Source organism: Rattus norvegicus, chromosome 19 (genome assembly GCF_021556685.1).
Source record: "Rattus norvegicus strain SHRSP/BbbUtx chromosome 19, alternate assembly SHRSP_T2T, whole genome shotgun sequence".
NCBI classification, from domain to species: domain Eukaryota; kingdom Metazoa; phylum Chordata; class Mammalia; order Rodentia; family Muridae; genus Rattus; species Rattus norvegicus.
In genome coordinates this window covers 55,424,831-55,446,698 of record NC_141552.1, presented here as the reverse complement: position 1 = coordinate 55,446,698, position 21,868 = coordinate 55,424,831, and the positions used below count along the sequence as shown (strand labels likewise).

Genomic DNA, 21,868 nt, shown 5'->3' with positions numbered 1-21,868 from the left:
TTTCTTCCTCTTAATGGCTGTTCCTCCAAACATCGCCCTGAAGCCTGCCTTGTCACTCTCTATAATGGAAGACTAGAAAGATGGACTGATAAACTTGCTGAGCCAGCACATACGCCGGAACCAGGAAGTCCCATCCACTTATTACCTCGTTTTGCTCCCAAAAGCATACAGGCGCATGTCAGTTTTTCCATTTGATACTGAGCCTCCTTGGGGGAGGGGGAAGGAGACAAAGAAAGAATGAGTGAGAAAATTGGCTGTTGGAATTTATCTCTCCTCCTAGGCCAAGACGAGAGAGGTTCTAAGTTGGTACCTAGGGCATCAACCCCAGGAGACACTCACCAGATGTAAATGGATGCTTGACAGGATAAAAGCACTATTCCTCTCTCTCTCTCTCTCTCTCTCTCTCTCTCTCTCTCTCTCTCTCTCTCTCTCTCTCTCTCTCTCTCTCTCTCTCTCTCTCTCTCTCTCTCTCCTGTAGGTCTGAGAGAGATGAAGGAGGCCTCCCTCAGAAGAGAACTTGAGATAATCATAGGCATTCTCAGACAAGCTTCCACAAGTCTGCCTTTTATGCCCCTTCCTCACTTCTATACCTTCCCTCCCATCTGGCCCCTCCTTCCATCTGGGCCCCTCCCTCCTACCTATGCCCCTCCCTCCTACCTATGCCCCTCCCTCCTACCTATGCCCCTCCCTCCTACCTATGCCCCTCCCTCCTACCTATGCCCCTCCCTCCTACCTATGCCCCTCCCTCCTACCTATGCCCCTCCCTCCTACCTATGCCCCTCCCTCCTACCTATGCCCCTCCCTCCTACCTTTCCCCTCTTTCCCATTTATGGCCCTCCCTCCCATCTGGGCCCCTCCCTCTCTCCTTTTTGTTTGCTGAGTCCCGACCCTAGCTTCACTGGCTTCCTCTCTGGTTTCCTCCCTGAAAATCATACTCCATCAGCATCATTCATTGAAAAACAACATGTCTGCAGCCGGAAGCTCTGGATGGTGGATCTCAGCCCTGGAGGCTCAGTCTCTGCCCTATAAGGAGTCCCCTTGAAGTCATGCTACACAGGGGAACATCCCATCTCCAATGCGCACTCATTCTTGCTGGCAAGGACATAAAGCTGTCTCCATCACGTTGTTCTAATTTTGCGTTCTCTAAAGAGAATCGTACCCAAAAAAAAGCGACCTTTAAAAAAAAATTTGAACGGGAAAGATGTATATAGCAAATGCAGAAAACCAATCCACTCTCCTAGACCTTAATAAAGACATAAAATAAAACTGAACATCTCAACCCCTGCGTGAGAAGGAAAAGCTAAACCCGCCACAAAGGGGCTGTTAAAACCGGCTCATTATTTTGCCTAGGACAAGCTTTACTGTCTAAGCATCTCAGTATTTCAGCTTTTTCCCCACTAGATTATTTCAAGCATCATTTATAGGGAACTTATTAAATGCAAAGCCGCCCCAGCATGCGAGTGGACCATCTCATCACAGCCACGTTCAGCTCCACCATGAGCAGCTTCCCCCGACTCCCTGAGGACTGTTCCAAAACAGAAACGGAGGACAGAAAACACTCCACAAACATCAGCCACAACTCTATCATCACGATTATCACTCTTGCGATTGCTCTTGGCCTTCTCTCCCCAGACTTAGTACTTCAGCAGTGTTAGACACACAAGGTTATAAAATACTAATGTGTACGTTCTAAATACTAGGATCATTTCAAGTTCAAGGTATTTCTGAGATTTTTTTTAGATCACTCCATAAATACAGGATAAACATTTATACACTAGATCCATGCTCTCTGTAGACAAAGAAACCTGAAATTTGTCCAGAAATATCACCTAATTTTAAGTTAGCAGAACTCGTGTGTGGCTTGCATTCTTTTTAGCTACATCCTGAACTATTCTTTTGTTCATCCAATCGCCCATGTTCTCTATGGTTCATTTCAACTTTGTTACGGTCGGAATGTGAAATGTCCACAGTAGGCTCCTGTCTTGATCATTTCCCCTGCTGATGCTGTCTGAGTGGGCGGAGGTTCCCTGGAGGAAGTGAGTCACTGTCGGGGTGGGCCTTAATGTTTGACAGCCCAACCCTACTGCAGCTAAGACAGAAGTAAGCAGCCACCTCTCATTCGGGCTACCATAGAGCCCACTGCCCTTCTTTCTCCACCACGATGGATTGAGCTTTCAAAGCCGAAGTCCAAACAAACCCTCCTTCCCTCCCTCCAGTTGCTCCTTGTCATGTATTTGGGCTCAGCAATGAGAAAAGCAAGAAAGACAAACTTCTTCTGGTAAACATGGTTTTCAGCCTACCACAAAAATGATGCCCGATTTTGCTTTCAGTATCGCAAACACCCACTGCTTGCCCCCACCCCACCCCATACCCAACAGCTGACCTGGATCCTTGCTTTGCATTGTTCTCTGTATCTCACAGATGACGAGACATTGTTTTTCAAATGGCAGACTGTGACTTGAAACGAACCCAACCTATTATAACCAGAATCCCATTTGTTATGGGAATGAATAAAGAGAACAGCACAGAAAATGTCAGAGAACAACACATAATGCTATAGTTTGTGACGATGTGTTACAACTGCATATACAGTGTGTCTCTGGGGGTAGGGGATACAATCAAATGTTTCTTATGGTATAGTCACATAAGGTTACAGTTTGTGATGATGTGTTGAAACTGCATATACAGTTTGTCTCAGTGGGTACAGGATACAATCAAATGTTTCTTATGGTATAGTCCAAACACAGATTTAAACACTTGTGTATATGCAGTGATCTTTGCTTTTGCCTTTAAGGCTTCACTGGGGAAGAAGGGCTTTGTTTCTCATAACTGATGGTAAATGATACCTGCCTTCTATACAGTCCTCACTCTACATGATCCATGCATGACAGGAGCTTTAAGTTAGGACATACATAACTCACCTTGGCCACTCCCCCACCACATCTCACTTCTCTAAAGAAGAGAAACAAAGCTTGGGGCTTGTCAGGCTCAAACTCGGCTATAGACCCAAATGTGGGGTTTTCACTCTTCTGGGGGAAATAAGAGATCATGATTCACCTTCCAAACAAAAGAGGTATTTCTATTGAAAGAACACATGACACAATTATACCTGCGCTAAAACACTTGTATTAAAAGTTATTTGATGAAAGAAACCTACTTTCTTTACTGCTTATAACAATTTTGATGAAGCTATTTTTCTATTCTTTGATTCTTATTTGGATTACTACAAAACTAACTTATTTAAGTCAATAAGGACAGTTCATCAGATCACAGTGTTTTCCCTGGTATACTAAAATTTTTATTTTCCTTTTTTCCATTTGTGTGTGTGTGTGTGTGGTGTGCATGTGTCTGTGCCTGTTTTTGTGTATATGGGTGCAAATTCAAGCACAAGTGCATGTTGACATGCCTGCCGGTGGAGGCCTGAGGTTGTTGTCAGAACCAGATTTGACCAGTCTCCCCCACATTATGCATGAGCCAGGTCTCTCACCAAGAGCTCAACCAACATGGCTAGTCTCAGTAGCTAGCTGACTCTGGAGACCTCCTCTTTCAACCTTCCAAGGCAGGAATTACAAACCCATGCGGCATTTGCATGAGTTCTAGGGATCTAAATTCTGTTCCCTCTGGGCTTGTGCAGTAAGCACTTTAGACTGTTTAAAAACAACAAAGTTTTTAAAAACATATGAGATGAGAAAATGTGATCCCCTGGTCTATACCATAAGCATATTTTTAGGAACAGCGCTGGAGGTAAATGAGCAATGAAATGGTCAGGAGCTGAAGAGAGATGACCCTGAGGGAGTTAACAGGGGATGATATGAAGAGAGTGTCTTAGTTAGGTTTTCTACTGCTGTGAAGAGACACCATTTATATAGAAAAACCATTACAGGTTTTTCTTATAAAAGAAACTCTTATAAAGGGAACCATTTAGTTGGGGCTGCCTTACGGGTCAGAGGTTTAGTTCATTGCCATCATGAAAGGAAGCACGGCAGTGTTCAAGCAGACATGGTGCTAAAGAAGGAGCCAAGAGCTCTAGATCTTAATCCACAGACAGCAGAAGGAGACTGTGTACCATGCTGGGCCTAGCTTGAGCATAGGAGACCTCAAAGCCCACCTCCACGATGACACACTTCCTCCAAGAATGCCACACCTCCTAATAGTACAACCCCTCATGGGCCAAGCATTAAAACATATGAGTCTATGGGGGCCGTTTTTATCCAAACCACCACAGATACTTTTGCTGACTAGAATAATGGCAATGAAAGGAAAAGACAAAGGATGCAGAAAAGTCAAGAGATGGGCAAAGGAAAAACTATCTTGGAGACATCTCAGGAGATCCAGTCCAAGCTCTAAAGAGAAACAAGTAGCTAGCTAAACATTCCTCACATTTGTAAGTCTCCTTTCCTTAAGAATTCTAAAATCAATCCATACTGAGGAGCTACTCACAGGTCACACAGCTAATCAGCGGTGAAGGGATTCAAATTCGAGTCTGATTGCAAAGTTCAGAAGCATAAGCACTGTCCTGTGAGCAGGGAAAGGGCCTGGCTCGTCTGACAATGATCTGGTTGTCTGCATGCTGAAGACCTCCTTTTCAGACTCTGCTTGAGCTCTTACTGTTTTGTGAGACATTTGTTTAACGTGTGTCTTTCCCCCACCAGATCTTGGTTGCTCCTATAGTGGGTAATGCCAAATGGGGTATGGTTATGTATTATTTGGTGAATGGATAAGATAAGAAAGAAAGAAAGAAAGAAAGAAAGAAAGAAAGAAAGAAAGAAAGAAAGAAAGAAAGAAAGAGGGGCTGGGGATTTAGCTCAGTGGTAGAGCGCTTACCTAGGAAGCGCAAGGTCCTGGGTTCGGTCCCCAGCTCTGAAAAAAAGAACCAAAAAAAAAAAAAAGAAAGAAAGAAAGAAAGAAAGAAAGAAAGAAAGAAAGGAGAGAGGGAAGGAAGGAAGGAAAGAAGGAAGGAAGGAAGGAAGGAAGGAAGGAAGGAAGGAAGAGAGGAAGGAAAGCCAGAGAAATGAATGAAATGAGCACACAAATGGATGTCCGCTCTTGATTCTGCCATGGACTACTGTATAACCAGGGACATGTTAACTACACCGAACTGTCTTCTAGAACATCACTTTTTTATTTTATTTTTCTTTACAAACTTCATATGACTAATATCTTACCCAGACAGGAATGAGCAAATAAATTACCTACATTGTTTGACGAGGTACGAGGAGAGAGTCTAGCCTTTTTCCCTCTTCTCATGGAGAGACCCTGAGGAGCTGAATGTGCCTTCAAATCCCAACCTGAGAGTGGACAGCAGCATGGGATGAGATGGCTCCCATCTTTAAAGAGCGATCTCGGCCAGATATGAACTTTGCTAAGCCCAGAAAACGGGAAGAAAGGTGGTAACCTGTTCCTGTAAACAGCTGGCTTCTCTGGAAACCAACACCCCAAACCCTGATCTGACTAACAAATTCTACGGAACTGTGGTAAAAAGTGCTGGGTATGACTTGAATTTTTCCATTTCACGTTTAGTAAACACCGGCGGTTTCACTGTAGTCGTCTATAAATTAATATTTCTACCTCTTATCAAACCTACTCCCAAGGTATAGTTTGCACGATCATTGATATCCCAAGGATAAGCATGAATAAAATTGCTTAAATTGCTTTTAAAGCCCCCGAGCCTAACCCAGGCTGGGTGGCTCACAGGTAATCCGGGCACTGGGGAGCTGGAGCCAGGGATAGTCAAGGTCATCTTCAGTTACGTAGAGAGTTCAAGGCCACTGTAGAATGAATGAGACCATCTCAAAAAATAAATTAAAAGCCATAAGCCAAAAGATTAACCTTTTCAGGCCACATAAAACTACATTACGTTTGAATCTTATTGTTTTTGCTTCCCTTTTGTTTATTTCCACATCCCTATATGTATTGTATACACAGATAACAACCGAAGGGGTAGGACAATCTTATCACTTTGTACTCTGTAAAATATGAGAAAATTAACAGCAATTGTTCATTATCTTTGCCTTTCTCCCGTTATCGGTTCTCTGCTCTATTAAGAGTTTTGAGGATTACCTCCTTGTTAAAAGCATCAAATCAAGTTAATTATTCGGAGACAGTTTAAAGTTCAAGATGAACAGAACAATTCCAAAGATAAAAACACAGCCCCGTCCTCCTGAGGAACGCCTGTTGATCAGCTCTGCACCGGCTGTTAGCGCTAACAAAATAGGGTCTCGGAAAACACAACAGGGAAGAATACAGATGAGAGCTTGCATTCATCGAAGGCTTTCCTCAGAGACTCCCCTAAATTTACCTCTGAAACTCTGAGCAACAATAGCCCTCGGTCTCCCCACCTTTGCTGTAGACTCCGCCACAATAGAATGGTGTTTGAACTCTAAATTGTTTTTATTAGAAAGCTTTGGCTTATCCCCGAGGAAGAAGCTACTGTGTATAAGCTCAGTTCTCAGTTCTCCCTCCTGCAAGGTTCAGCCCAGGCTTCGAGGGCTTTTCTTGGATTCATAGCTACATACAGACACAAGCATACTTGGTTTCTCTGTTCATTTCCTCGGGATTTATGTCGGGCTAGGTTGGGGAAGTGCTTGCCTTGAAAACTTGAGGACCTGAGTTCAATCCCCCAGCGCCTGTGTTCACAGATACCCCTGGGGATTATCCACTTGTAGTCTCAGTATTAGAGAGTAAGAGACATGAAGATCCTTGGGTCTCCCTAGCCTGCCTTCCTGGCTTGATTGACAGTCCAAATCTCAGTGAAAGACTGTAGGATGATGTCATTATGCAGGTGAAGGCAGGTATAGGATAGAACGAGGCCTGTCATCGGATGAGAAGGAAGGATGAGTGGGAGAAAAGTTTTAGAGAGGAGGAGGAGACTGGAGCAGGAGGAGAGCAGCCGAGAGAACATGAGGGCAGATGTTAAGATTCCGCTTTCTACACATTTAAGGGATGGATGTGTACAGGGCTTTGTATGTATAGGTGAGCAAATTATGTCTTATCAATTGGATCAGAAGTTATTGTGTTGTGTGTTCTTTCATGTGGTGATTTAATTGAGTTCAAGAGTGTGTAGTGGCTGGACACACTGGGCCGCCATGGAATTGGGATGTGTATGTCTGGCATAGTGGCAACCTGCCTTGAGAACTAGATGGGTAGAGAGATTGTTGCCAGGCTCAGAGAGTAGCCATTGGCAATGTGATAAGGGATGGACCATAGTGGGTGAGATGCTATGCTGACTGAGATGAAAATATCTAACAGATATCATGTGGCTACATGGTTCCAACACTAGTGCAGGGTAAAAGAAACCTCATATTTTAATTTTACTGCAACAAAAGACTGTCTAAACAAAAACAAACAAAAAAAAACAAACAAAAATAAGAACAAAACAAAAAGGAACAGCTCGTTCTCCTACGCAGGTGCAGATGTACACATACATACACACACAAACAAAAATGCAATTTCAAGTTTAAATCACACTAATCAATACTTACAGGTGATCCACAAGACCATGATGGATCCAAACATTGTGCTGAATGGCACGCTTCCGGCCCAAGGGGATAGGGCATCCTCTCTATCCACCACTGGGCTCCTAACATAACATTTATAATGATAAAGAAGCCTTGCTTCAGCTGTAGAAGAGAAAGCTGAAAGATGGGGAGAAGGGAGAAGGTCCATAAAGTCTGATGTCCTGGATATCCCATGGCCATTCCCATCACGGTCTTGCTCAATTGCCATTGCCTGCATGGATCCTGCACAAATCTGGGCCTGTCACCAGTCAACTGGGAGAAAGGCTCAACAGCCCATATCCCACACACACACACACACACACACACACACACACACACACACTAATAAACCATCACCTACAGATGGAGTCTGGAGGAAAGGCGGAGACATTGTCTTCACTCCTGTGCCCAGAACAGGATCTAAACAAATGACCCTGGTTAAATTCAGTGGGCCCCAAGGCAGAAACAAACAAACAAAAACAAAAATGAAGTCATGAAACTGAGAAGGAACTGGTAAAGGGGAGGGAGTGGACAGAGGTATGAAAGAGTCAAAGAAGGAAATTAATTAAAAATATGTTTTAAAAGTTATGGCTTCGTTTGCAAGATGATCACTAAAAGAGAGGGTGCAAGCAAACATTTTGTAGCAGTCGCGTCTTCAGTGTGTTGAGGAAAGTCAATGATCTCACACGTATGTCTCAGGCTCGAATGAAGAATGTGAAAAAATAATCCATCGTCATCCAGCACGTTGTGTTCTCCCAACCGTGGGTTTTGATTTCAAAAGCATTTATAGTTCTATACAGATATGAAATCGTAGGGGTTTCTCTCAAATATGTATCTCCTCCTTAGAAAGGATTTGTGATTTTGTGTCACTGATAGGCTCAAATTGTTACAGTATGATTTTACTTAAATGACGAAAATTAAACCTTATGCGGGCTTCTTCTTTTCTTCTTTGTTTTATGCATGTGGGCGTTTGCCTGCATGTATGTCTATGCACCACTAGCATGCCTGTTGCCTTTGGAGAAGAGATAAGGTAGTCAGACCCCTGGAACTGGGAGGGGAGGAGAGAGGGAGGGACCAGGAAGAGAGGAGGGAGGGGAAGCTCCTATCAGCTTATGACCAAAATTGACTTGGAGAGGAAAGGGTCTATTTCAGCTTACACGTTAGAAACTGTCATCAAGGACCACCAAAGCAGGAAATTAAGGCAGAAATTTGAAGAAAAAGAAGAAGAAGAAGAAGAAGAAGAAGAAGAGGAGGAGGAAGAGGAGGAGGAGGAGGAGGAGGAGGAGGAGGAGGAGGAGGAGGAGGAGAAGAAGAAGAAGAAGAAGAAGAAGAAGAAGAAGAAGAAGAAGAAGAAGAAGAAGAAGAAGAAGAAGAAGAAGAAGAAGAAGAAGAAACAACCATGTAAAAGTGGTTCTTAGTGGCTTTTTCCTAGGCCGCCTTCCTTATACAGGTTAGGCCCATCTGCCTAGGGGATGGTGACGCCCACAGTGAGATGAATTCTCTTACAACAACTAGCAATCAAGAAAATGTGTTTACACCCATCCCCATGGGCCTACGTAGTAAAGGCAGTTCTGCAGTGGAGATTCTCTCTTCTATGTCGTGCCAAGTTGCCAACCAAGATCAGCCACCACAGTGAGTAAATCTTCATAAGCCTGACAGCCCGAGTTCCATCCTAGAACCCAGGGTCATAGAAGGCAACCAACTCCTAAAGTTGTTCTCTGGCCTCTACATGGGAGCCCTCACTTACACACACATACATCATGCACAGACACAATAATAGTAGTAGTAGTAGTAGTAGTAGTAGTAGTAGTAGTAGTAGTAGTAGTAGCAGTAATAATAATAATAATAATAAATGTTAAATTTTTTATTGACATTTTGAAATGCCTTTTTCTGTTTTATATGCTGATCTGATCATTTTTCCTTGCTTGACACGGTACAGTTACTAATTTCCCTTCTTGGGTTACATTAGAAAGTTATGGGGGTGGTACAGAGTGAGAATTAAGTTTTAATGAACATAATTTTAGCTTTAAGTGCCCATACTCGGTGTTTAAGACACACAGTATAAACACAGGATGGTATGTGACCATAGCTAATGACTAAATAAAACGCTAAACACAAAACATGACAGGAGGCTAGCATAGCAGTCATCAGAGAGGCTCCACCCAGCAGCTGATGGAAACTGATGCAGAGCCCCACGGCCAGAATTAGGCAGAGCTCAAGGAATCTTGTGGAAGAAGGGGGAGAAAGGATTGAAGGAGCCAGAGAAGTCAAGGGCACCACAAGAAAACCTACAGAATCAACTGACCTCGGCCCATAGGGGCTCACAGAGACTGAACCACCAACCAGAAAGCACGGGCACAGACCCAGTGCCCCTATGCATATGTAACAAGATACATATGAATATATGGGACCTCTGACAGGAGGAGCAGGAGCTGTGTCAGACTCTATTGCCTGCCTTTGGATCCCTTTCCCCTCACTGGACAGCCTGGTCTTCCTCAATAGAAGATGCACCCAGTCCTACTACAACTAGATAGGTCAAGTTCGGTTGATGACCGTGGGAGGCCTCCCCTTCTCTGAGAAGAAAGGGACGGATACAAAGAGCAAGGGGGAGGGGAGGGGCTGAGGGAGGAGCTGGGAAGAGAGTAGAAAGGGGAAGCTCTGATCAGGAGGTAAATAAATTATTAATGAATGAGGAAGAAAAGGAAGAAAATTAAAACTGAGCCTTTACTACTATGTTCATTTCAAAAAAAACAAAACAAATAAAAAGTTCCAGTTCTTTGTGTCCCCAAAAGGGAACAGAATTACAGTGTTAATTAAACATTAATGCCGATTTAAGCACTTAAATACATTCTTATGGCAAATATAGCTACATAGACCTTCTTAGCTTAGGTCCCGTCTTTGCTTGAGTTCATCGACAAGCACCACAATCGACAGGGTTCCCTTCCTCCCGAGACCTGTTATTTCTCACGAGGACCTTGTCACTTTTGAAAGTTTCCACCTCCCTGATATGTCCTCACATGGTGGAGAGAGAACTAGACAACTCCCTGGCCTCCTTTTTTAGAAGAGAACAAATCCATCCGTGAGGGCTCTGACCTCGCATCTAAGAGAAATCTTCTTACATCAATCAAACTTAATAACGTTCGCATGGTCAAAGAGAAAATCAAGCCAAATGCAATTCACACATCAAGTAGCTCCCAGAGCCGATGCACAGTTGGAGAGCTCCAGCCATCATGACCGTTGTTTTTCAGACCCACAGAAATAAAACTTGGAAACAATCTTACAACTGACTTACAGCCTTAGTCAACTGGCCAGATGGTTATAGCTTAACTAGTTCATTGAGTAAAAGCTCTCTGGTTACCAGAGCTTATCTACCGCATTTAAATTCTGTATTGGTTTAGTCTGTTGGGGTCAGGGCAGGTGTCCAGTCTAAATCTATGACCTCCCACAAATTTTATCTCATTCCCATTACCTGATTGTCTCCGAACAGCTCATCTCCTAACACCACCATTCCGGAGGTCAAGGATTTCAATATGTGGTCTTGATAGAGACACAGACACTCGGTCTGTTGAGTGACTCGGCCCGTCCTGCTATTCTCCACAGTATCGATCCTGCTTGTGGTCCATGAATCCTTATGATGCCATCTGCCCCCCGAGTTGACAAAAAAGCAAAAAAGAAAACGTGTTCCAGACTAGAATTCCTTTCCAATTACGGGAGCTGGAGCGAGAGAGATAGCTTTGTGCAAGTGTTCAGAGCCTCTTGGTGGATGTTCATTCTTTACACGAGTTGCTGGTCTCACTGTGCAGTGACAGCTCTCCTAAGTATGTTTCCCAGGGATTGGGGGGAAATGGGTTTTTCCTAACAGGATTTTCAGAACACAGATGATTATTGAACAAACATTTATCCCCAACTTCCTACAAAGGAGCCGGAGTCCAGTACAGAAACTGGCACTGCCACTTGCTCACCTCGAACCTCGCTAAACTTAGTGCTCTGTTTGCAGCTAAGTGGACAAGGGCTAAGGAGAGAGAATAGAACCTACTGACCTTGCTGCAGTCTGATTCCGAGTTAAGCTTTTTCTGCCAAACGGCCCTATGTGTGCTTCTTTCCCCTACTCCCACTCTGTGACTTGTGAAATGTTTTCCTTCCCCGACACCCATTCTCTCCCAGGGCTTTTTCGCAGCCTTCCCTACTGACAGCTGTTACCACACTCAACACACCTGCCTAGGGGATTAAGTCCTCACAGCTGTCTAAGCCTCCTTCTCCACTCCACCTTCCCCTTTGCTCTGATCTGATTCCCAGAACTCACTCTTTCAGGCTAAACATCCTTTCTCTCTATCCCGCCTCCCATCTCTCTTCCTTGCTAACCTCCTCGATAATCCTCATTAATTAAACCCACAGAATATACCGAGAAAGTATGGCACTATACCCACTATCTGAGCATCCCTTAGCCCAGTCAAGTCGGTGCATTTAATTAACCATCCAAGCCATAAATACAGTATCTGGAAGAGGGTTCTGACCACCAGGCCCTTCTCAAATATTCGTGTTGCTCACATAACCAATTAGAGTTGAGGAATTAATGGAAATCAAAGTCCTAAAGAAGTGAAGTTTCAGATTGAACCTGACTCGCAACAAGTGTGCTACTGAGAAACTTAGTTGCCAAGTGAACCACCCAACGTGATCCTCCAGACAGCAAGGATCCAAGGGAGCAAATTAGTAGCTAACCGGAAGCAGAGAGGAGACAGAAGAGCTCTGATCCAGACAAGGAAACAGGAGGACGGAAGTCCGTTGTGAATGCCAATATAAGACCTGAGCCAAAGGCAGAAATATATGATCAAAAAGGAACAGAGTGGGCCAGAGACAAGCAGTATTCTCAATAAGAAAACTAAGGCAAGAGATAGCAAGATGGCTCAATAGGGAAAGGTGCCTGCCGCCAAGTCTGATAGCCTCAGTCTGATCCCTGGGATACACATGGTAGAAGGAAAGAACTCACTCTTTATTGACCTTTGAATGTGTACTATGGCATGCACACACCCACCCCAACACATAGACACAATCAATCAATCAATCAATCAGAATCCAGGGACACAACCAGACAAAGATATTGAAGGTCATTTGCCCTTGGTGACACGCTTCTGTATACCCATACCAATATCTTTTGACCTATAAAAAAGATAAAAATCTTAATTTGTCAATTCTTTTGTAATGATTACTTAACATGTATATGTGTCATATGCTACTTTCACAGCAAGGTTGATTTTTTTTTCTAATGTGCACCCAAATCAGGCTCTTGCAATCATAGCTGAAAAATGAACTTCACCGCACCTGTGTGTATCTCCATATAAATGGGATGTTTTAGGTAAATAAATGTGGTTCTCTACACTGCTTTTAAAAATGCAGCCTTCTCTACACTGGCACCGTTCTGTTTCCTGTCAAGCCCATCTGTTTCAATTATTCCAATGACTATTTTTATTATTCAATTTCCCAATAGCACATGTCTGCCTTCCTGGTCTGTTGCATCTCTGCTCTTTTGTGAGCCCCCTATACAACAATCAGCTCTATTCACTACACCCCACCACTGAAACATACTGTGGGGAAGCCCAGGGTGTAGATAAAGGACAGCCTAAGATCGCCACTGGTGCTTATCGTGGTGTGAGATAAAACAACCGTGGGCTCATCCTTTAAGTAAGAGTTCCCGGGCAGGATCATCTTTTTATAACTCCAGAAGATGAGAGAGAGTACGGTTATCAAAAGTTATCGCATCACCAGTGAATTCTATCCCCAGGACAAGGGTGATAGAAGGAGAAATGACCCTGCAAGTAAGTTGTCCTCTGACCTCCACTTGCATGCCATGGTATGAACAGAGAGAGAGAGACAGACAGACAGACAGACGAGACGGACGGACAGAGACAGACAGACAGACAAACAGGTGACAGAGACAATACAGAAAGGCAGAGAAAAACAGAGAAACAAAGAGACATAGAGAAAGACACACAGAAAGAAAAGGACAAATAGAAAAACAGGAAGAGGAATATCTGAATTTTTAAAATTTTCCTGTGCGACTTGATAGTTTATTCGCTACATTTAGTCACTACACCATGTGCATGTGCCTCAGACCAGCATGATATGCACAACTAATACTACACATTTTATCCATCAACTAAAATAATAAAGCTAAAAGAAAAGTATTCCTCCATGTTCTTGACTATATCAAGAATATTCATTTTTCCCTTAATTTATATTAGCTTTTGACCTTAGGGTATAAGCGATTACACACAACAGTGTGATGTCACAGGAAGCTGAAATGGCATCTGTTTCTGGGCCTGAAGTGCTCCGTTGTAGTTCCTCTTCTTCCTTAGGGAATACGTCTAACCTCAGTGTTTAGAAATGTACTAACTCACCATCCACTGTCATAGCCAATGCCCTCGTCTGAGAAAACACCAGGGCTTGTGGAACTATGAAGTTCTATACAGTGTTATCACATCTCATAAGATCTTGAGCCTGGACATAGCGTGATGTGTGAGGTGACAGTAGGTGAGGGGAAGTGAAACGTTTCATGAATCCTTTCAGCCAAGCATTGCCCACACATAACATCCTTTGCACCTTAAAACCCCAACCAAGCTTCTTGTTCCTTCTCTAATACATCAAAACATACTTCCCTCCTCTGTGGGAGTGGAGAATGTGGTTTTAGGGGACCTGATAGCTTTTCTTAAAACAACATTTTCTTTCCCCAAAATCCACAGAAAAGATGTCACAATGTCCCTCCTTGGGGCAGGGAATCTCAAGCTAAGATCAGGACCCTTTCTCCAATGATGCAGAAATTCTTGCACAGAAGAAGGCTTCTCATAAAGTCAAAGGAAGAATTTAGCGCTGGCTCGGGTTATGGCTAAGGAAATATTAATAAGCAGGCAGTACAAAGGTCGTGTCGTTTCTCTGGGTAACAATCATACCCTTTCATGGCCTGTTTACAAGCCATCTGTTTGGTTCATTTTCTTCGCTACAACATCAAAGGTGATCTGGTGACCTAAGAAAATCGTTATTCTATGACACATCTTGAATCTCAGGTCATTTCCTGCCCTTTCACCCTACAACGGTACAGCTAAGAAAAAGAGATGTACACACGAGGTTATAAAAAAATGTCTGCCTCCAGGCTATCAGTATCTCTCCACCCTCCCCTAAAAATGTATTTTGTTATCACTTCCTCAAGTATTCTCATAATAACTGAGAAATTCCAAAATAATTCTCTTCACATTAGCAGCTAAGTGTCCACAAGCAAGAGAGAAATCCCCTAGATGACAGTGACACAGACACGGCCCAGAGCGATAGCCCTCACTAGGGAGACCACACTGGAGTCACTGGGAATAAACACTTTAAAAAACACAAGCAAGAATTGTTGCAAGGAAAAAAGACAAAGAAATATGCAATGGCGTACAACCTATGGGGGTCCTTTTACATATCTGTTACATAGATCTTTTTTTTTTCATCTATCTAGAATATCACAAGGGTTGAAAATACCCACAATGCAATTTTCTATGAGCTCCACAGTTGATGAACATGTGGACTGTATCTACCTCCAGCTATTTGGGTCAAATGTTGCAGTGTGGGAGTATCTATGTTTGACACATGTGGAAACATTTTTGCTGAATTTTTAACTACAGTGGAATGTTCTGGTAGCTTGGGTGTGGTCGAATTTAATGGAAAGAAAAAAAAAGACTGAGTGCTCATCGTGTCTGTCTCCGTCTCTGCTTCTGCGCGTCTGTGGGTCCGTGTCCCTGTGTTTGTGTACAGGCACTCATGTCTGTGTCTGTTGAAGACAAATACTAACTCTGTGTATCTTCCCAGTCTCTTTCTACCACCGTTTTTGAGGAACGGTGAACCTGGAAGATCACTATTTGGGCCAGACTGGCAGGTCAGCGGCCCCTGAGATCAGCCTGCCTCAGCCACCCTAGCTTAGGATTTACAGAGCCACACCATAATACCCCGCTTTTTGTCCTCTTCGTTTCTCTTCCTCCTCCCGTCTTCCTCCTCTCCCTCCTCACTCCCCTCCTCATCCCCCTCCTCATCCCCCTCCTCATCCCCCTCCTCATTCTCCTCCTCATCCCCCTCCTCATTCTCCTCATCCCCCTCCTCATCCCCCTCCTCATCCCCCTCCTCATCCCCCTCCTCATCCCCCTCCTCATCCCCCTCCTCATCCCCCTCCTCATCCCCCTCCTCATCCCCCTCCTCATTCTCCTCCTTCCCCCTCCCCCTCATCCTTCTTCTCCTTCTTTCAACATGGGTTAGAAATCCGACCTTCGATCTTCCTGTTTGAACATCAAGCGTTTCCCCTACCGAGCCATCTCCCTAACCCCAAACACTTCTTCAGTCATGGCGCCCATTTGTACTCCTTCAGGAGCCGAGTTTATGCATCTTCAACACGGAGCATCACCCCAGTCCGTTCCATTTGAAGTTCCCTGGTCACTAACAAAACAGAAATTTGTATGTTAACAGCCATCGAGATGCTTGTTTAACACCCTTATCCGCAGGATTATTGCGACATCTGTCTTTGTTGCTTCAAAGACATTCACATATTCTAAAGTGTAAAACTCATCAAAAGTGCGTGTGTTACCAATATGCCCGCCCGCGCTGTGACTTGACCTCCGTTATTTTCTAGTAGCGCTGACTGTGTTCCTTTCCTTACCAGAATGAAATACCAGAAAGAAGCAATGTAAGGAGAAAAGTGTATTTGGGCTCATGGTTCACTGCCATGCAGCTGTCTAGGCTCACTGGAGGAGCATGAGGCAGGGGGTGACATCATTGTGGGAGGAGCATGAAGCGGGGGTGACAGCATTGTGGGAGGAGCATGAGGCAGGGGTGACATCATTGTGGGAGGAGCGTGAGGCAGGGGATGACATCATTGTGGAAGGAGCATGAGGCGGGGGATCACATTGCAGTCAGGAGGCAGAGAAAGATGAACACCGGTGCTCAGTTTACTTCTCCTTTTTATTCGGTCCAGCATCCGAGCCCACAAAATGGAATCACGCCCATTCGGAGTCTTCCCTTCTCATTTAAGCCTCTTTGGACATACTGCCACACACAGGCCCAGATGTGTGATTCCTGGGTGATTCTAACACCGGTCAAGTTGACAGCAAAGATTAAACATCATATTATCTAAGCATTGCAATTTAATTTAGTGATTAGCAAAATATCGTTTGTGCACTTGGCGGTTGGTGCTTTTGTATTACCATAAAGAAAATGTTTCTTTGGAATTTAATATATTTTTATACTTTTAACCTAATATTCAATGAAGAAATTTTAAAGGGATATGAAAATGGAATTGGTTATCAAATTACGTGGTTTGTTTATTTGTTTGTTTGGGTTTGTGTGTTTGTGTGTATGTGTTTTGTTTTGTTGTTTCTTGATATTAGAAAAGAAAAAAAGCTATTTCTCAAGCCTTCTAAGTCCTCCCTAGAAGTAGTTCTCTCCATGGTAATGTCTTTACACGATCTCTATCTCTCTCTCTATCTCTATCTCTCTATCTCCCTCCCGTGTGTGTGTGTGCGTGCGTGTGTGTGTGTGTGTGTGTGTGTGTGTGTGTGTGTGTTAGAGAGAGGGGTAAGAGAGAGCAAGAGAGAGAAAGCGAGAGAGAGAGAGAGAGAGAGAGAGAGAGAGAGAGAGAGAGAGAGAGAGAGAATGTATGCATATGAGTACAGGTCCCAGAAAAGCCAAAGGGGAACATCAGATCCCTTGGAGCTGGAGATGCAAATAGTTGTAAGCCACCTCATGACAGTGATGGGACTTGAACCCTGGTCCTCTGCAAAGGCAAAACACACCATTGACTGCTGACCTGTCTCCCCAGCCCCCACAGCACATTTTAATGTAAAACTCGCTTTTCACTTTCTTGCTGAAAGTGCAAGCTTGCTTACATCATCCTGATGTTTACAGTTCTGTCCTTTATGTATTCATGGAAGTGAGATGGGAAATGAGAATAATTAGTATCACTCTCTATGATTCACAAAGATATATCTGTCCCAGGACACTGTGAAACTGTCAAGTAATACATAAAATGAATAATTACCTCCAGTGATTGATAATATTTTTGCAATAGCTGACACCCTGCTAAGCACTCAGTCGGTTCAAACTGGTTCCGCTATGTAGGCTTGACAAAGACTCTCCTGTCCTGTCTGACCACACTTCACAAAATCACTGGGCTCTGATAGCCTTTGAGAGATCCTGTCAGGCATCTACTTTCTATGATGTCCAAAAAGCCATCGTTTTTTTGTTTTTTTTTTTTTTCTTGTATCTCTAGGTGTAGAAGTTTTCCCACTGTCCCTAAGAAACTTGGTGATAAGGTTTTTCTTAATTATATTATTTTCCCTGGCAGTACTGAGGACTGAATCTAGGACCTTATTCATCCTAAACAGGAACACTATGGCTAAGCTACAGACACGGCCTTTGTGTCACATACTGTTAATCTTATGATTCATATTTTATAATATAATTTCCACTTATAAGTCCATATTTTATTTGGGTAAATACAGTTGCTTATTTTAACTTATATCCTAAAGGATGTAAACAAATTACCCACACCTCATATTTAGGAATTGTGATCGATGGACATATATTTCTATTAAAACTTTACTTTGATTAATTTTAAGTTAGCATACAGCACATAAAATAATGGGTTTCATGGTGACATTTTCATACATGTATCCTTATATTTTTCTTACTTTTTCCCTTTCACTCTTATTCCTTTCTCCTTTCTTGGCCAAAACAGTGCCTTTTCTATCTTTATGTCACATATATTAAACCACCACCATCTTGGCCTGAACTATATGTTTTCAAAGTGGGACTACATGCTAGGGTACTTAGGGTAGTTAAGAGTACTTGCTACTATCGCAGAGGATCTTGGTTGGCTCCCAAAACCCATATGGAGGCTTAGAACACTCTTTTGGCCTCTTTTTTCCCCTCTTTTGGCCACCTCAGGCACCAGGCACATATGCAGTACATTTATGTGCAGGCAGGCAAAACACTCAGACACATTAAAACAAAAACACATGAAAAAATTATTCTTAGCAAAGTGGTAGTGAGTGCAGTAACCAAAAGTAATCTATTAAAATATCTAACATCACACTCAATCCATCGACTTCTAACTCATTGTCACATTGTAATCTCTGTCTTATATTAGGAGGTCTCCTGTTGCGGTTAACGGATCGCTGCGATAAAACCTTCCATCTTGTAGTGAAACTCAGCAAGACACAGAATGTAGGAAAGAAGGTAAAACACCAGGATGTTCTAAAAGGAAGTGAAACACCCACCCTACAGGGAAGTTCCTTAAGATCAGGAAGTGAACAACAGAAGTTTCAGGAAGTCCCTGAAACTGATCAGATTCCTTAGATACTCCTTCCTCAAGCATAGATAAGCAGTAAAGACTGAGACACTCTTAGACAAGCCCGACTACAAGGAAGAAACACAGACAAGATGAGCTGCCTGTAAGTTCAGACCTCTCAGCTGCCTGAAAGAGACACCCTTTAACCCATTGAGCTGCCTGTGTGCTGGGCAGTGTGTTTCAGGTTTCCGGTTTTTATGTGCTGTCACCCATGCTGGGGTGGAATGTAATGATGCAGCTGTCTTTGGGTCATTTTTGCTTCTGTAAATAACCCTTTATCCATATTAATGTAAGCAACCCCAATAATCATCATTGGGTCACCAAGTTGGATTTGGTGGTGTCCTTACTTTGACCAGTCATCAGTTCCCTACCTGGGGCAAGTAGACATTTGTCCACACCTCCTTGAGAATAGTGTTGCACAGCATATGTTTATGAAAATTCTAAAAAGTACAAGTAAAAATTTTTCCTCTCTTTCCCTATTCTTGAATTTTAGTTATGTTTTCCCTTGGCCTCTGTAAACTCAAGGAGTTTTCCTTTACACTGGGTTTAGAAACCCGCACTGTAAGTGTGACCTGTTTCAAAGTTCCCTTTATCGGTACAGGCCTGCTGTCAATCTTCCTGTCTCCACCTTTCTCGTCTAGAGCAGTGGTTCTCAGCCTTCCTAATGCTGTGACCCTTCAATACAGCTCCTCATGTTGTGGTGACCCCCCAACCATAAAATTATTTTTGTCACTACTTCATAGCTGTAAGTTTGCTATTGTTATGAATTTTAATATAAGTAAGTGACATGCAGCATATTTAATATGGAGCCCTTGTGAAACAGGTTACTCCCTCAGGTTGAAGACCTCTGCTGTAGAATACGACTCTACGATTTCTGACTAGAGCCCAGAGACAACCAAGCTATGTGACCAATGAACTAAATATCTTTCCCAGCACCAAAAGCATATTCCATCCAGACGATACGTTGCAGCTGCACCTAAAAATTACTTTAAAATCCTTGACCAACTTCTCTAACTTTTGGCGTCCATAAATTCTAAGACATTTTCAACCTCTTCTCTCTCCTTTCTGATGTATTCGACAGTTGGCTCATTAAGTCGTAAAGTAATCAGAACGAGAAAAGAACTCTGTGACATGAGACCCCAGTCAGAAGCCCTTAAGGACTCCTCAGCTCGGCTTCTCGGAGAAACATCCTAAAGAGTAGCCGTCGTCCCTCTTCAGAAGGATTCTCATACCTGTATCCCACCCACGCTCTCCACTAGCCCCTTTACTAGAGTCTCTTCTTCCTTCGCAGATGATCTGGCTCGTAGAGACCAGACTGTAAACGTCAGTGGTTTACAGTGTTTGTAGTTGAGGATCCTACTAAATCCGGTTTCAGGGATTCGGTATTGAGAAACAGAAGCTCATCGATGCCAGCTCCAATAGCGAAGTCAATTTGTCAAAAGTGAAGACAGAGTCGTAGTCTCCACTTGCAGGCACATTTTACTTAGTTTCGAGTAGAAAATAGAGTTCCTGTTTAAGATGTTTTTTGGAGGCTTCTCCTTTGTTTTCTTGGTTCTCTCATCTCCTGGGTGTGTCCAGTTTTACTTAGACAGACTTCATGTCTGCCTAACAAACAAGAATGAGTTGTTTGCATTTTAAAAGGGAACTGGGTCTGGATTGTGTGGACAAGCATCTTCACTTCTCTTGAATAGCGAGATACACAGGAGTTTAATTGCCGGGTTGTGTGACAGCTTTATTTTAAAGAGTTGTGAAACCATTTTCTTAACCAGGCGTGTTGTTCTAGATTCCAACCGGCAGTGTATGTCAGTCCATATTCTTGCCAACATCTCTTACAACTCGGCCTGAGGTATAACCGTTTGGGTTGGTGGCTGTGTAATAGTATATCATTTGGATTTCTCCATTTCTCTATCAAGGACACTGAGCCTCTTTTCCTGGCGTCATCAGCCCTGTGAGCTTTCTTTGCAGAAATGCTTACGTACTTCTATACTGGATTTTCACAATTTTTTTATTTACATTTCAATTTAAAGATATTTATGTACTAAGGACATTCATTGATTAGGTAAGTATATGACTCTCAAATATTTTTGACCTTATTCAATTCATCTTTCTCGATTGTGCCCTTGAAACACAAAAGTATCATTTCGAAGCAGTTCGACCTGTCTCACTTCTGTTGAGGTCTTCTGCTTAATCCAGAGTCAGGAAGACTTTGCTGTGCTCTAAGTACGTTACAGTTTCAGCTCCTACATTTAGTTTTAGGACCAGTTTGTATGATATTTGTGTGGTATGAGGTAAGGATTCAAATGAATTATTTCACATATGAATATACAGTTGTCTAACCATCCTTTCTCCATTGATTTTTCTTGACTTCATCAAAAAAAAAAATGAGAGGCCAAAAGGAAGGCTTGGTGATAAAGTTCTTACTGCATAAGCCTGCGCACTGGGTTCTGATCCTCAGAACACACATAAAGATATAAGCGTAGACACCTTCTCATAATCGCAGTGCAAGGGAAGGGGAAACTGGCACCCCACAGAGCACCAGGGGAAATCACGAGCTCAGGGTTCAGCAAGAGACTGCCTCGAAGTGGAAAACAATTGATTAAAAACAAAAGACATTAACCTCAAGTCTCCATAGACATGTGTGCACACATACATATATGTACACATGTGTCCACACTCAGGGGAATGCACATGCATGCATGCACACACACCACATATACACATGCAAAGATAAGATCGTAAAAGCTTTTAAAAAACAATTTAGAAAATTTTAAATCAATGGACTGTAGACAGGCTTGTTTCGGGTCTCTATTTTCTTCACTGTTCTAGATGTCTGCACCAAAACTGTCACTTCTTAGCTTCTGACTAAGCCCACATGTAGTAGCATGATGCTAGGACTCTTGGCTGCTCACTGGTAAGCTATCAAGAAGATTGTGATTTTTTTTCCATCTTTGCTGTTCTTTGCTTCTTTTCAAAGATGTTTTTGGCTTTTCAGGCTCAACTACGTTTCCAT

General features: G+C 43.0%; 1 long non-coding RNA gene across 1 annotated transcript in view; it reads right to left on the bottom strand.

Annotated features, from left to right (window-relative positions):
• LOC147999465 (uncharacterized) overlaps nt 1-16,240 on the bottom strand; it is a 47,030-nt gene extending 30,790 nt beyond the window's left edge. The window contains exons 1-3 of the long non-coding RNA XR_015644337.1: nt 16,171-16,240; nt 15,783-15,950; nt 10,966-11,137 (exon numbers count right to left, since the gene is read on the bottom strand). This is a non-coding gene — a long non-coding RNA (uncharacterized LOC147999465). The remainder of the gene's footprint in view (nt 1-10,965; nt 11,138-15,782; nt 15,951-16,170) is intronic.
• Nucleotides 16,241-21,868: the final 5,628 nt, after the last annotated feature.